At 35.4% G+C, this 14,680-nt stretch overlaps 1 protein-coding gene across 1 annotated transcript in view; it reads left to right on the top strand.

Annotated features, from left to right (window-relative positions):
• LRP1B (LDL receptor related protein 1B) overlaps positions 1-14,680 on the top strand; it is a 1,899,171-nt gene that overhangs the window by 1,712,015 nt on the left and 172,476 nt on the right. The gene's annotated exons all lie outside the window — the stretch shown is intronic.

Genomic DNA, 14,680 nt, shown 5'->3' with positions numbered 1-14,680 from the left:
GAAATCTCTGAAGTTGCTCTCATAACTCAAAAACTGGCTAGTGATCGACCTTTAGAAACCCATCTTACTTCAGTGAGAAGACATGTGTGCTCTGTTTCTATCCCCTCACAGAGCTGCATGAACAGATGTGAGTTAAGGGCATGTATTTTATTGCACATGCTGAAGGCATGTAACGTATTGCTGATAATTTTAATCACATTCTGCAAAACGCTGTTAAGTTCAGGTGACATTTTTTGGCTAGCCAACATTTCTCTATAGGTGATGTAGTGTGTAGACTCACATTCAGAGGCAACCTCTTTGACCTGAGTAGTGAAACCAGAAAGCCATGCAGTCATGGCAGCCACTCCATCTGTGCATGTACTGACATAAAATGACCTACTTAATTTTCCTGATATGTAATCATTCAAAGACTTGAATAGTTCTGCAGCTGTGGTGTTGGTTGGCAACAAAAGTGCACATAACATATCATCATGCACGTCCTCCTGAAAAATGTATTGCACAAAAACAAGCCTTGTTGCCTTGTTATTAACATCAGTAGACTCATCAACCCGGATTGCATATCATAGTGATTCATTAATCTTCTTTGACAATTGTACCTTAATATCCTCTGCTATTTCAGCAATTTGTCTTGTTATGGCTTTAGTCAAAAGAGGAACACATGCCACCTTTTCAACTGCAGCCTTTTCTAAAAGTTCACGGCAAACATCCTTAGTAGCAGGCAGGATTAACTCTTCACCAATAGTAAAGGGCTTCTTAGCTTTAGTAATGTGGTTAGCCACTAAGAATGATGCTGTCAGTGCAGACACATTTGATGAAGTGTTAGCCTTCAATAATTGCTTCTGTTCTTCATGTTCATTTTTTGTTTTTCTTTTGAAAAACTCCAAAGACTTGTCTTTAATGCACAGTGCTTTGTCTCCATGTGGCAAAGCAGTTTTGAAGGTTTCATGGCTTAGTTGGGAAGCTGGTTGCCACATGTTATACAAAGTAAGTATTTTCTTTTAAATGCAGTTTTCTTTTTGTTGACAGTCCTAGAGTCTTCTGCTGTCTCATCATTGGGTCTTTCTCCCTTTTGAAAGAAGCTCTCAGATGACCTTTGTTTTTAATCCATTTTAGCTTGTGGTTTTCCAAAACTGTGACTGAGACAAGTGTGCAGTGTGGGCAAGAGGCATGGATGGATGTGGTAAATAAAATAATGGGTGGACCACACATGGACTAAAATAAGTTTTGGATTCTGACTTAAAGTCTGCCACCAGATGCAGCTGTGCAATTGAAGTACATCAACTCACTTGCCACTATAAAGCCTGCCACCAGATGCAGCTTGTTACTTGCCACTCACTGACAGGTTTTTTTTTTTTTTTTTTAAGACAGTTTGGCTGTCTTGCCCAGGCTGGAGTGCAGTGCACGATCACGTCTCACTGCCACCTCCACCTCTCAGGCTCAAGCCATCCTCCCACCTCAGCCTCCTAAGTAACTGGGACTACAGGCATGCATCACCATGCTTGGCTAATTTTTGTATTTTTTTGTAGAGACATATTTCACCATGTTACCTAGGCTGGTCTCAAATTCCTGAGCTCAAGTGATCTGCCCACCTCAGCCTCCAGAAGTGCTGGGATTACAGGCATGAACCACCACTCCTGGCCTCTGATAGGGTTTTGATACGAGTCTTCAAACAATTGATTTATTATCTGTTAATGTTAATCTGTATTTTCAGCCACTCATCAGCTCTAGTATCATCCTCACCTCCACCTCAAATCATCAGGCATTAGATTATCCTAAGGAATGGTCAACCTAGATCCCTCACATATGCATTTCACAATAGGGTTCACACTGAGAATCTAATGCCACAGCTGATCAGACAGGAGGCAGAGCTCAGGTGGTAATGTGAGCAATGGGTAGCCATTGTAAATACAGATGAAGCTTGGCTAGCTCGCCTGCCACTCACCTCCTGCTGTGTGGCCTGGTTCCTAACAGGCCACCAATCAGTACTCATCCATGGCCCAGGGGTTGGGGACCCCTGCACTAGGAGACCAATTCAGCCTTGATGCAAATGTATTGCACAGGAATCCATGGCCTCTCGAGGAAAATCAGTGTCTCTGGTGAAAGACCACTTGCCAAACTTGCATTTGCAACTTCTATAACTGGACCAAGACCAATTATCATCATTTCTTTTCTATGTGCAGCTGCTACTTTAATTCCTTCAAGACTACAGGGGAGTGTGGCAAAAGACAAGAGGATAGGAATGAGTGGGGACTAGAACCAGGGGAAACATGGACATAGGCAGGATGTCTGCTCCTGGCTTTAAGAAAAAGGCAGAGAAACTATGGTAGATGAGGAATGGATGCATCCCACTTCTGTTCTTTGGTGAGAATTTACCCCTTCCCCATATATTGGGGGAACCCACCCCCAATATTTCAATGTAGGTTCTTTCTATTTTCCATAAGTGTTGGCCGGCTGAGAAATAAAGAGAGACAGTACAAAGAGAGGAATTTTACAGCTGAGCTGCCAGGGGTGACATCCCATATTGGTAGGATCATTATACCCGCCTGAGCCTCAAACCAGCAAGTTTTTATTAAGGGTTTCAAAAGGAGAGGGGACGTAAGAACAGGGAGTAGGTACAAAGATCACATACTTCAAAGGGCAAAAAGCAGAACTACTAATAAGGGTCTAAAAAAGATCACATGCTTCTGAGGGAACAGGACAAAGGGCAAAAGCAGAACTACTGATAAGGGTCCAACAAAGATCACAAGGCAGAGGGCAAAAGCAGAACTACTGATAAGGGTCCAACAAAGATCACAAGGCAGAGGGCAAAAGCAGAACTACTGATAAGGGTCTATGTTTAGCAGTGCACGTATTGTCTTGATAAACATCTTAAACAACAGAAAACAGGGTTCAAGAGCAGAGAACTTGTCTGACCACAAATTTACCAGGGCAGAGTTTTTCCCACCCTAGTAAGCCTGAGGGTACTGCAGGAGACCAGGGTGTATCTCAGTCCTTATCTCAACCGCATAAGACAGACATTCCCAGAGAGGCCCTTTATAGACTTCCCCCAAGGAATGCATTCCTTTCCCAGGGTATTAATATTAATATTCCCTGCTAGGAAAAGAATTTAGCGATATCTCTCCTACTTGCACATCCATTTATAGGCTCTCTGCAAGAAGAAAAATATGGCTCTTTTTGCCTGACCCTGCAGGCAGTCAGACCTTATGGTTGTCTTCCCTTGTTCCCTAAAGATCGCTGTTATTCTGTTCTTTTTCAAGGTGCACTGATTTCATATTATTCAAACACACATTTTACAATCAATTTGTACAGTTAACACAATTATCACAGTGGTCCTAAGGTGATGTACCTCCTCACCTTACAAAGATAACAGGATTAAGAGATTAAAGACAGGCATAAGAAATTATAAAACTGTTATTTGGGAACTGATAAACGTCCATATTAAAATGAAATCTTCACAATTTATGTTCCTCTGTCGTGGCTCCAGCTGGTCCCTCTATTCGGGGTCCCTGACTTCCCACAAAATGCAAAACCCATAGAGGCATTACCTCAACCAGGGCATATTTTTATTAGGTAAATCACTATTACGTGCAGTTGACTTACAGTAAATGTGGATTATTTAGGTGACTTAAGCTAGCGAGATCAGAACAATAAGTGTGTGTTTTTTTTTATATATATATTTTACTCTTATTATATAAGGCCCTAGATCAGGGATTTAGTTGTAGAAATCACAGGAAGCTGAAACTAAATCACTATGATTTAATTGCCTTTAGAGATAAAAGCAAAGGATTTTGAGTCTTGAGTACAAAAATAATATGTGCTACTACAGTTAATAGAAAAAAGATGGGCCCTGTGTGGTGGTGCATGCCTGTAATCCCAGTGCTTTGAAAGGTAAAGGTGGGAGGATTGCTTCAGGATATGAGTTTGAGACCAGTCTGGGCAACATAGTGAGACCCTGTTTCTACAAAAAATAAACCAGTAACTGGACATGGTGCCATGTGCCATGCATCTGCAGTCACAGGTACTCCTGAGGTGGGAGGATTGCTTGAGCCCAGGAGTTTGAGGTTGCAGTGAGCTGATTGCATCAATGCATTCCAAGCTGGCTGACAGAGTGAGACCCTGTCTCTGAAAAATAAAAATAAATTAGAAAGTATTTCTGGAGAAAAAAAAGATATGAACTGTCTTTTAAGAGAGTAAAATAAAAACTGTACTAGACTTGAAATTCCATTAGAAATGGAAATTCCATTTTATCAATAAATAGATGACAGCATTGCAAACTTTCTGAAAAGGACCAACTTAATTATGTGCCAACATCTCCTGCTGAAGTGGAGATGATATTTTGCTTATCATGGAATAAATATTTCTGCAAATGATACGATAACTAGATGGTTCCTGGTATGTGAATGTTTGTGAAGATAACACAAATAGTTTTAAGATTTATATTTTTTCTTCAAAAAATGATATATGAAATTTTATTTTTAACATGGTAAGTGTCTTCTTGTTTAAATGTTTTTAGTTTAGAATAAAAATTGATACCTTTGGCTCTCCAGCTATGTCTCAGACAAGGCAAGGTAAAATTGTTCAACTAATGCCTTTCTAGGTGTAGCATTGTCTTTTAGCAGGCCAACAACAGAGGTTCACAGTGACAGATTTTCTATTAGAAACCTTAGTTCAGATCTGTCTCTAAGGGGATTTTCTCTAAAGCAAACATTATTAAACATTGGCAGAGAAAGGAAAACCAGTGTTAATACATCTGGAGTATATAAGAAATTTAAGACTGAAGATAAAGGATTAAGATGACTTTATTTTTTCTTAGGCTTCCAAATATAACCTTGAGGATAGCAATCCAATATTTTAGAATCCAATGTGATAGAATTGTGTATGTGTGTTTGTGTGTGTATTACATTTATCTTTCTTTAAAGCTAAAACAGTGGAACCAGTCTACTACTATTATATCTATTACTTTTATACTTTATACCAATAATATATTTAGGGTGTATTTTAAAACCCATTTTTATTACAATATTTTGTAGATTATAGGCTGTTTTCTTAAAAAACCCTTACATTTCCTAGTATTCTGTTAAATGCTTATACTCTGTTGGAACGTTAGGTACAAAACATATTTTCAAGATGTTAGAGATTCTGCCATTGTTTTATGTTATAAACGTAGTTCATGAATTTTTTGAAATTTATCTAGTTAAGTTGACACAACCTAAAATGGCAAGAAATCTTCAGTATACTCATGTGAATAAATGCATAGATACCATATTAATGGTATGATAGAATGTAAAAAACAGTAAACACTTTGACATCATGATTTACTGATTATGTAATATTAAGTGTGTATGAACCTCCACAAGCCTGTTTTTTTAGATGTAAAAAGAAATCATATTTTTCTTAGAGTTGTTGAGATAATTATGTACAATTACGTTCTCAAAATGATTTACATTAGATCTGACACATAGTGGGTATTTTATAAGTAAAATTTCCTTTTCCCTTCCTGAATACAATCTATTCTCTGATGGCTGTGAGTCAATAGAGCACTCACGCTTACTTAGAATTAGGGAGATAAATATTCTGTTTTCATTTGACATATTTAGATTATATTTGATATATTTACCTGCATTTGCATATATATTTTCCACAATATAATATATCTAGTCCATTTAAGAAAGTATTTCTATTTTCCTCTTCTCTGATGAGCAAAAGTTTATTTGGGAGTACCCAAATGGTTCTGTACAAAGCCATCTTAAGTCTAGAAAATTGTCAACTATCTCAGATGTTTATTATTACCAATGAAATTATTCTTGTAAACTGAAGAAACCATTGAGAAATGTCTAGAGTTGAAATTCATTTGTTGAATTTTGTAAGAGTTTCCAGTAACAGTCATTCCTAGTTAAGACAGTATGAACCTTTGTAGAGTAACCTAATTGATATATTTGCTTCTTTTTTGTGTCTGTTCTTTGGTTTTGTCATCAGTCTTTGATACTTGGTGAAAGTGACATAGTGGAGTAATGCTTTAACTAAAGATGTGGACCAAAGGAGGTTAAGAATTTGGTTACTAAGGATAATTAAGGATGACCAAAAGCCAATAATAGAAATTGTAAAAGATTTGTGAAATTCTGATACCTGAGAAGCTTCTTGATAGCTTTTAATTAATTTACAGGATTCTTTCTTTGTTATTATCAGGATTGATAAAATAGCAGAAACTGAGGTAACAGGAAGAGATAATAAGATAGTTAAGGTTAACTGAGCCCCCAAAATGTGCCAGGTACTTTCTCATAAATATTAGAAAAACCTTTAAATTAGGTGGTATTGATATTATTATTTTGGTTGTTATTGTTATTATCCTCATTTAATAGATGAGAAAACAGAGAATCAGAAAGAAGTCTGCCTGGATCCAGTGAATATCATTTCTCCATATAAGTAACAGAAATCCTTTGCCTAATTGCAGTTTTGTCACCAACTAGCAGTGTGACTTGGGCATGTCACATAAGGTCTCTGTGGCTATTTCTAAATCTTAAATTTAGAAACTTGGATTAGATTATTTGTGAGATTTTTTTCCTCCCAGATAGGAACTTTATTATCTGCAAATAGCAAGAATTTGAATATAGTTTATGTAACAATACCAGTGGAGTATATATATTTGAAAATTTGCCATCTAAATTGTTTAAATTGTCTTAATGATCATTTAGCACTCAAGATAGTTTCAATATTTAAGAGGAGAGAAATTATATAATACAAATAATGCATACATAATTAAGAAAATATTCAATATACTGTTAACTAAAGCTATTTCAAATTAGTAATTTATATTAAAATAATGAATTCAATAAAATATGTTCTCATTCAGATGTGGAAGTCTTATATAAAGTTGATTTCTTTATTATATCAAAATAGTTTTTATCAAGGCACAAGAGAGACAGGTTGCCTAAATCTCTGGTGAAACAACACTTGGCTCCCTAATGCTGAATTAACCAGTCTATTAGCATTGAAAAAGAAGAAATAAATACCCATACAGGTGGCACTAGAAAATGGCAAATTTCTGAAGGTGGTACATGTATTAGTGACTTGGGATATATGGCTCTAGTGAGGTAACCCCGGCACCCATTCAGTAATTTCCTTTCACCTCCCCCTTTGCTAGCTGTCATAGGGTCCAACCCAGGCCTGTGACAATGCTTGCAACCAGCTTTCACTGTGGACATTAATCTGTTGAAAATGAAGACATGTCATGGGATATATGTTTTAGAATACCAATTATTTTCTTTCTAAAACCTAATAGGATATGATATGAGGGATAATTCTGTTTCTTTGCTGTTCGTAGTAATGCATTTATACCTTGAAGGAATATTTGAGTGGGCTAAATTAATGCAGATTTAATGATGATTTATATTATCCATTGAGATACTTTGCTTTCTGCATGTGTTTAATGGTTGTATTAAAATGAGAATTTTATTGGCACCTTTATTTGAATTCTCATATTAAATTCAGCTCAAGCATAGTGTTTTTTTGGATTTCTTTCATAGCGTGCTGTCTCTCTGATAAATATGATTCTACAGCAGATGCAGCATTATTATAGGAGGCAAGCAGGCTTATTAAAAGGTGAATAAAGACATCTAACAGAGAAGTGCACTATTAAGGTTTTTAAAGACATTTGGGAGTAAAGCCAAGGGAACAATCATGTACTGTAAGCAGAATCTTAAAAAAAAAAAAAAATCAATACTTTGCTGACTATGCAGCCAATGAGGAAATGATAAGATAAAGGCTAATGTGATCATTTATTGATATGTAACACCTAGTTGAACTGTAAGTCAAGTAAGGGGCATGTTCTGTGCTGACTGATTAAAAAAAGAGAGAAGGAGAAAGAGACTAACATTCTATAATTTTTTTTCAAAGGTTAAAGTATGTCAGATAATGAAAAAATATATAGTTCAGGAATAACAAATCTTGTCACTGAGGGCTTTGCAACGTTGTCCATATTTATCTCAGAGTATAAATTACACTCAGTAGAGAGATACCATTTTTTTCTCTGATGTAGACATGTTGCAGCTTTAGGGTTTTATGGCGAAGGCAACCATGTTTTTGAATTACCTCTGGCACAACTCTTGACATGTATACAATTTTAGTCATCTCTTAGAGTCTATAAAACTGAGGTCTTAGTGTAAAATGACAAAAGAAGAAAGCAAGTGCAAAGCTTTGCTTGGGATAATTACTTATGTTCCAGTTTCAGAATGGTTTATGATGTAGATATTAGAACCAGATGGCATGAATTCAAGTCTTGGTCCCAAAGTTTAAGAGCTGTGGGCTTTGGGACAAGTAATTTATGGTAGTCTGAGCTTCAGTGTTCTCAGTTGTTTAATATACTTTCCATATTGAATTGCTGAGAAGATTACATGAATCTGGCACAGAGAAAACTGTCAATATATATTAGCTGTTATTATTGTTTATTTAAACTAAAAAAAATTAGCTAGGATCTGAAAATATTAATACCAATTCTAAAAGACTTCTTATAACAATATTTAATTATGAATCTCTTTAGATGACTAAATTTCTCTGTATCACTACAATGAAGTAAAATATGCCAATACAATAAAACACAACTCTGGTTAACATGGTGGATCAACTTGTTACTTTTCATCAATAAATCTAGTCAAAAAAATTATTTACTTCCAGTCAATATATCTTGTCATTAGATGCATTTTATTTTACATACTTTTTCAATATTTTTCAAAGATAAATTTGCTTTTTCACTACCTATCACATATTTTATCAGTAGATAGCACATCACCGGCTTTATAGGTTTATACCTATAAATTTTACATCTATAAGTTATACCTATAAAGTTATCAGTTTACACCAAAACTGAGAACAAGGTAATTACCCAGAATATACAGGCTGACAAATTCATCATGGCAGTTCTAAGATTTGGATTTCTCTATGTTGTAATCCTTTAGCAATCCTTCAAATCTCCATTTTTAATTTGACAAAGACCTAAATAAGCATGTGAAATTCGTAGTAAAAAACAAAAGTTCAAATAGAAATGCTCCTTTCAGAGGAAGAGAACTAGCAAGAGAAGTTCTGAAGAAACAGAGCCTTGCTTAATGTGATTACCCCTCTGTCATAGGACTATCTTTCTGACCTCTCCCACCACTCTTGCTAAATATATGTTCATACTCTACTCAGCTATCCTGGTCTCATCACTGTTCCTTAAACATTCCCATGACTGCTTATTTCTCAAAATAAGCATATTTATCTCAGAGTATAAATTACACTCAGTAGAGAGATACCATTTTTTTCTCTGATGTAGACATGTTGCAGCTTTAGGGTTTTATGGCAAAGGCAACCATGTTTTTGAATTATTTGAATTATTTGTTGGAGTGCCCTTTCCCTCAGATAGTAGCATAACTCAATCCCTTAGTCAGTCTTCAAGAGGTCACTCTTCTAAAATAGTGTTCTGAGTATCTTAATCCTTATAATAGGATTCCCTATCCTTTTCTCTCTGTAGTACTTCATTTCTCTCTTTAGCACTTCTTACCCTCCAACAAATTACTTAAAAAAATTATTCCTTGTCTCCTGAACCCCCACTTAGCTATTAACATATAAGCTCAATAAAGTCAGAAATTTGTCTGTTTCAGTCATTGCTATAAAACCCAGAGCTCACAACATTGCCTAGTACATGATCAACATTGGCACTAATGCATGCCATTTTTATTTTTTTTAAATTAGTTTTTATTTCAATAGCTTTTGGGATACTAGTGGTTTTTTGATTAAATGGATGAATTTTATAGTGGTGAATTCTAAGATTTTAGTGCATTCATCACCCAAACAACGTACACTGTACCCTATATGTAGCCTTTTATCCCTCACCCCACTCCCACATCCCCTGCAAATCCTCAAAGTCCATTATATCATTCTGCATGTCTTTGTGTCCTCATAGCTTAGCTTCCACTTATAAGGGAGAACATATGGTATTTGATTTTCCGTTACTGAGTTACTTCACTTAGAATAATGGCCTCCAGCTCCATCCATGTTGCTGCAAAATACATTATTTTATTCCTTTTTATGGCTGAGAAGTATTCCATGGTGTATATGTACCACATTTTTTTTTATCCACTCATTGATTGATGGACATATAGATTGGTTCCATATTTTTGCAGTGGTGAAGTGTGCTGCCATAAACATGCATGTGCATGTGTCTTTTTCATATAATGACTTCTTTTCTTTTGGATAGGTACCCAGTAGTAGGACTGCTGGCTCAAATGGCAGATCTGTTTTTAGTTCTTCAAGGAATTTCCATATTGTTTTCCAAAGAGGTTGTACTAATTTACATTCCCACCAGCAGTACAAAAGTGTTCTCTTTCACCACATCCACAGCGACATGTACTATTTTTTGACTTTTTAATTATGGTCATTCTTATAGGAGTGAGGTGGTATCTCAATGTGGTTTTAATGTACATTTCCCTGATGATCAGTAATGTTGAGCATTTTTTATATGTTTGTTGGCTGTTTGTGTATCTTATTTTGAGAAATGTCTATCCATATCATTTGCCCACTTTTTAATGGGATTATTTGTCCTTTTCTTGCGATTTGCTTGAGTTCCTCGTACATTCTGGATACTAATCATTTGTCGGAGGCAGAGTTTGCAAATATTGTCTCTCATTCTATGGTTTTCTGTTTACTGATTATTTATTTTGCTGTGCAGAAGCTTTTTAGTTTAATTAGGTCCCATTTATTATATTTGTCTTTGTCACATTTGCTTTTGGGGTCTTAGTCATAAATTCTTTGCCTAGGCCAATGTCCAGAATAGTTTTTTCAATGTTGTCTTCTATAATTTTTATGGTTTTATGTCTTAGATTTAGGTCTTTGATCCCTCTTGAATTGATTTTTGTATAACGTGAAAGAGGGGTTCCAGTTTCATTCTTCTATGTGTGGCTTGCCAGTTTTCCCAGCACCATTTATTGAATGGGATGTACTTTTCCCAGTTTATGTTTCTGTATACTCTCTCAAAGATCAGTTGGCTATAAATATTCAGCTTTATTTTTGGATTCTTTTTTCTGTTCTACTGGCCCACATGCCGATTTTATACCAGCACCCTGCTGTTTTGGTAATCATAGCCTTGCAATATAATTTGAAGTCTGGTACTGTAATGCCTCCAGATTTGTTCTTTTTACATAGTATTGCTTTGGCTATTCAGGCTCTGTTTTGGTTCCATATGATTTTTAAGATTGTTTTTTCTAGCTTTGTGAAAAATGATAATGGCATTTTGATAGGAATTGTATTAAATCTGTAGATTGCTTTGGAGAGTATGTTCATTTTCACAACATTGATTCTTTCCATCCATGAACATGGGCTGGGTTTACATATTTTTGTGTCATTAGTGATTTCTTCCAACAATGTTTTATAGTTTTCCTTGTAGAGATTTTTCACCTCCTTTATTAAGTATATTCCTAGGTATTTTATTTTATTTTTTACAGCTGTTGTTAAAGGGGTTGGGTTCTTGATTTGATTCTCAGCTTGGTCACTGTTGTTGTATAGCAGTGCTGGTGACTTCTGTACATTGATTTTGTAACTTGAAGCTTTACTGAATGTGTTTATTAGACCTAGGAGCCTTTTGGAGGGGTCTTTAGGGTTTTCTAGGTATTTGATCATATCATTGGTGAACAGCACTGGTATGACTTCCTCTTTTCTAATTTAGATGTCCTTTATTTCTTTTTCTTCCCTGGTTGCTCTGGCTTGGGACTTTCAGTAGTATATCAAATAGAAGTAGTGAAAGTGAGCATCCTTATCTTGTTCCAGTTCTCAGGGGGTCATGCTTTCAACTTTTCCCCATTCAACATGATGGTGGCTGTGGGTTTGACATATATGGCTGCTGTTATTTTTAGATAAGTTCCTTCTATGACTAGTTTATTGAGTGTTTTTATCATAAAGCAATGTTAGATTTTATTGAATGCTTATTTCTGTATCAATTAAGATGATTATATGGTTTTGTTTTTAATTTTGTTTGTGTGATGTATCACATTAACGGACTTGCATATGTTAAATCATTGCTGCATCCCTGAGATGTAACACACTTGCTCATGATGTATTATCTTTTTGATGTGCTATTGGATTTGGTTATCTTGTATTTTGTTGGGGATTTTTGCTTCTATGTTCATCAGAAATTTTGGTCTGTAGTTTTATTGTTATGTCCTTTCCTGGTTTTGGTATTAGGGTGATACTGGCTTCATAGAATGATTTAGGAAGGATTCTCTCTTTCTCAATATTTTGGTATAGTTTCACAGGATTGGTACAAATTCTTCTTTGAATATCTGGTAGAATTCAGCTGTGAATCCATCTGGTTCTGGGCTTTTTGCTGTTGGCAATTTTATTACTGACTTAATCTCACAGCTTGTTATTGGTCTGTTCAGGGTTTCTATTTCTTCCTGATTTAATCTAGGAGGATTGTATGTTTACAGGAATTTATGCATTTCCTCTAGATTTTCTAGTTTCTATGCATAAATGTATTCATAATAGTCTCAAATGATTTATTCGTGTTGGTTGTAATGTCTCCACTTTCATTTTTAATTGAGCTTATTTGGATCTTTTCTCTTCTTTTCTTGGTTAATCTCCCTAATGATTTCTCAATTTTGTTTATCTTTTCAAGGAACCAGCTTTTTGATTCATTTATGTTTTGTATTTTTGTTTGTTTCAATTTCCTTAAATTCTGCTCCGATTTTTGTTATTTCTTTTCTTCTGCTGGCTTTGGGTTTAGTTGGTTCCTGTTTCTCTAGTTCCTTGAGGTGTGACATTAGGTTGTCAATTTGTGCTTTTTCAGACTTTCTGATGTACACATTTAATGCTATGAACTTTCCTCCTTGCACTGCTTTTGCCATATCCTAGAGGTTTTGATAAGTTGTGTCACTATTATCATTCATCTCAAAGAATTTTTTCATTTGCATCTTGATTTCATTGTTAACCTAGATATCATTCAGGAGCAGATTATTTAATTTATTTGTATAGTTTTGAGGGTTCCTTTTGGAATTGATTTCTAGTTTTACTCTACTGTGGTCTGATAAGACACTTTATATAATTTCGATTTTCTTAAATTCATTGAGACTTGTTTTGTGGCCTATCATATCATCTATCTTGGAGAATGTTTTATGTGCTGATGAGAAGAATGTATATTCTGCAGTTGTTGGGTACAATGTCTTGTAAAAATCTGTTAAGTCAATGTGTTCTAAAGATAGTTTAAGTCCATTGTTTCTTTGCTGACTTTCTCATTTTTAGTATTTTTTTAAGTCTGTTTTATCTGGTTTCCATTTGTGTGGAATATTGTTTTTTACCCCTTATCTTGAGTTTATATGAATCCTTGTGTTGTGTTAGGTGAGTCTTTTGAAGACAACAGATACTTGTTTAGTGATTTTAAAAAATCTATTCTTCCATTCTATATCTTTTAAGTAGGGCATTTAGGCCATTTACATTCAACATTAATATTGATATGTGAGGTATTGATCTATTCATCATGTCAGTCATTACCTAGATACTTTTTTATTGTCCTATTGTTTTATAAACCCTGTGAATTATGCTTTTAAGAAGTTCTACTGGCAGGGCACAGTCGCTCACGCCTGCAATCCCAGCACATTGGGAGGCTGAAGTGGGCGGATCATGAGGTCAGGAGATCGAGACCATCCTGGCTAACATGGTGAAACCCCGTCTCTGCTAAAAATACAAAAAATAGCTGGGCGTGGTGGCAGGCACCTGTAGTGTCAGCTACTCAGGAGGCAGAGGCAGGACAATGGTGTGAACCCAGGAGGCGAAGCTTGCAGTGAGCCGAGATAGCGCCACTGCACTCCAGCCTGGGAGACAGAGTGAGACTCTGTCTCAAAAAAAAAAAAAAAAAAAAAAAGTTCTATTTTGGTACAGATCCAGCTTTTGTTTCAAGATTTAGAGTTCTTTTTAGCATTTCTTATAGTGCTGACTTGGTAGTGGCAAATTCCCTACACATTTGTTTGTTTAAAAATGATTTTATTTTTCCTTTCTATATGAAACTTTATTTTGCTGGGTACAAAATTCTTGGCTGACAGTTATTCTGTTTAAAGAGGCTAAGGATAGGTCCCAAATCTCTTCCAGTTTATAAGCGTTCTGCTGAGAAGTCTGCTGTTAGTCTGGTTTTCCTTTTTGTTACCTGATGCTTTTATCTCACAGCTCTTCAAATTTTTTTCTTCATATTAACTTTAGATAGCCTGATGACTATATGTCTTGGTGACGATCTTTTTGCAATAAATTTCCCATGAGTTCTTTGAGCTCCTTGTACTTGAATATCTAAATCTCTAGCAAGGCCAGGGAAATTTTCCTCAATTATTCCCTCAAATAAATTTTCCAAACTTTTAGCCTTCTCTTTTCTCTCAGAAACACCAATTATGTATAGGTTTTTGTCATTTTACACAACCCCATAATTCTTGGAGACTTGTTCATTTCTTTCGATTCTTTTTTCTTTATCTTTGTCTGACTTGATTAATTTGAAAGCCTTGTCTTCAAGCTCTGAAATTCCTTCTTCTACTAGTTCTAGCCTATTGGGAATACTTGTCACTTTATTTTGTATTTCCCTAAGTGTGTCTTTCATTTCCAGAAGTTTTGATTGGTTTTTATTCATGGCATCTATCTCTCTAGAAAATTTTTTATTCATATCCTGTTTAAAAAAAAT

This window comes from Pongo abelii, chromosome 11 (genome assembly GCF_028885655.2).
Source record: "Pongo abelii isolate AG06213 chromosome 11, NHGRI_mPonAbe1-v2.0_pri, whole genome shotgun sequence".
NCBI classification, from domain to species: domain Eukaryota; kingdom Metazoa; phylum Chordata; class Mammalia; order Primates; family Hominidae; genus Pongo; species Pongo abelii.
Note: the sequence above shows the minus strand (reverse complement) of the source record. Positions and strands in the feature narration are given on the sequence as shown.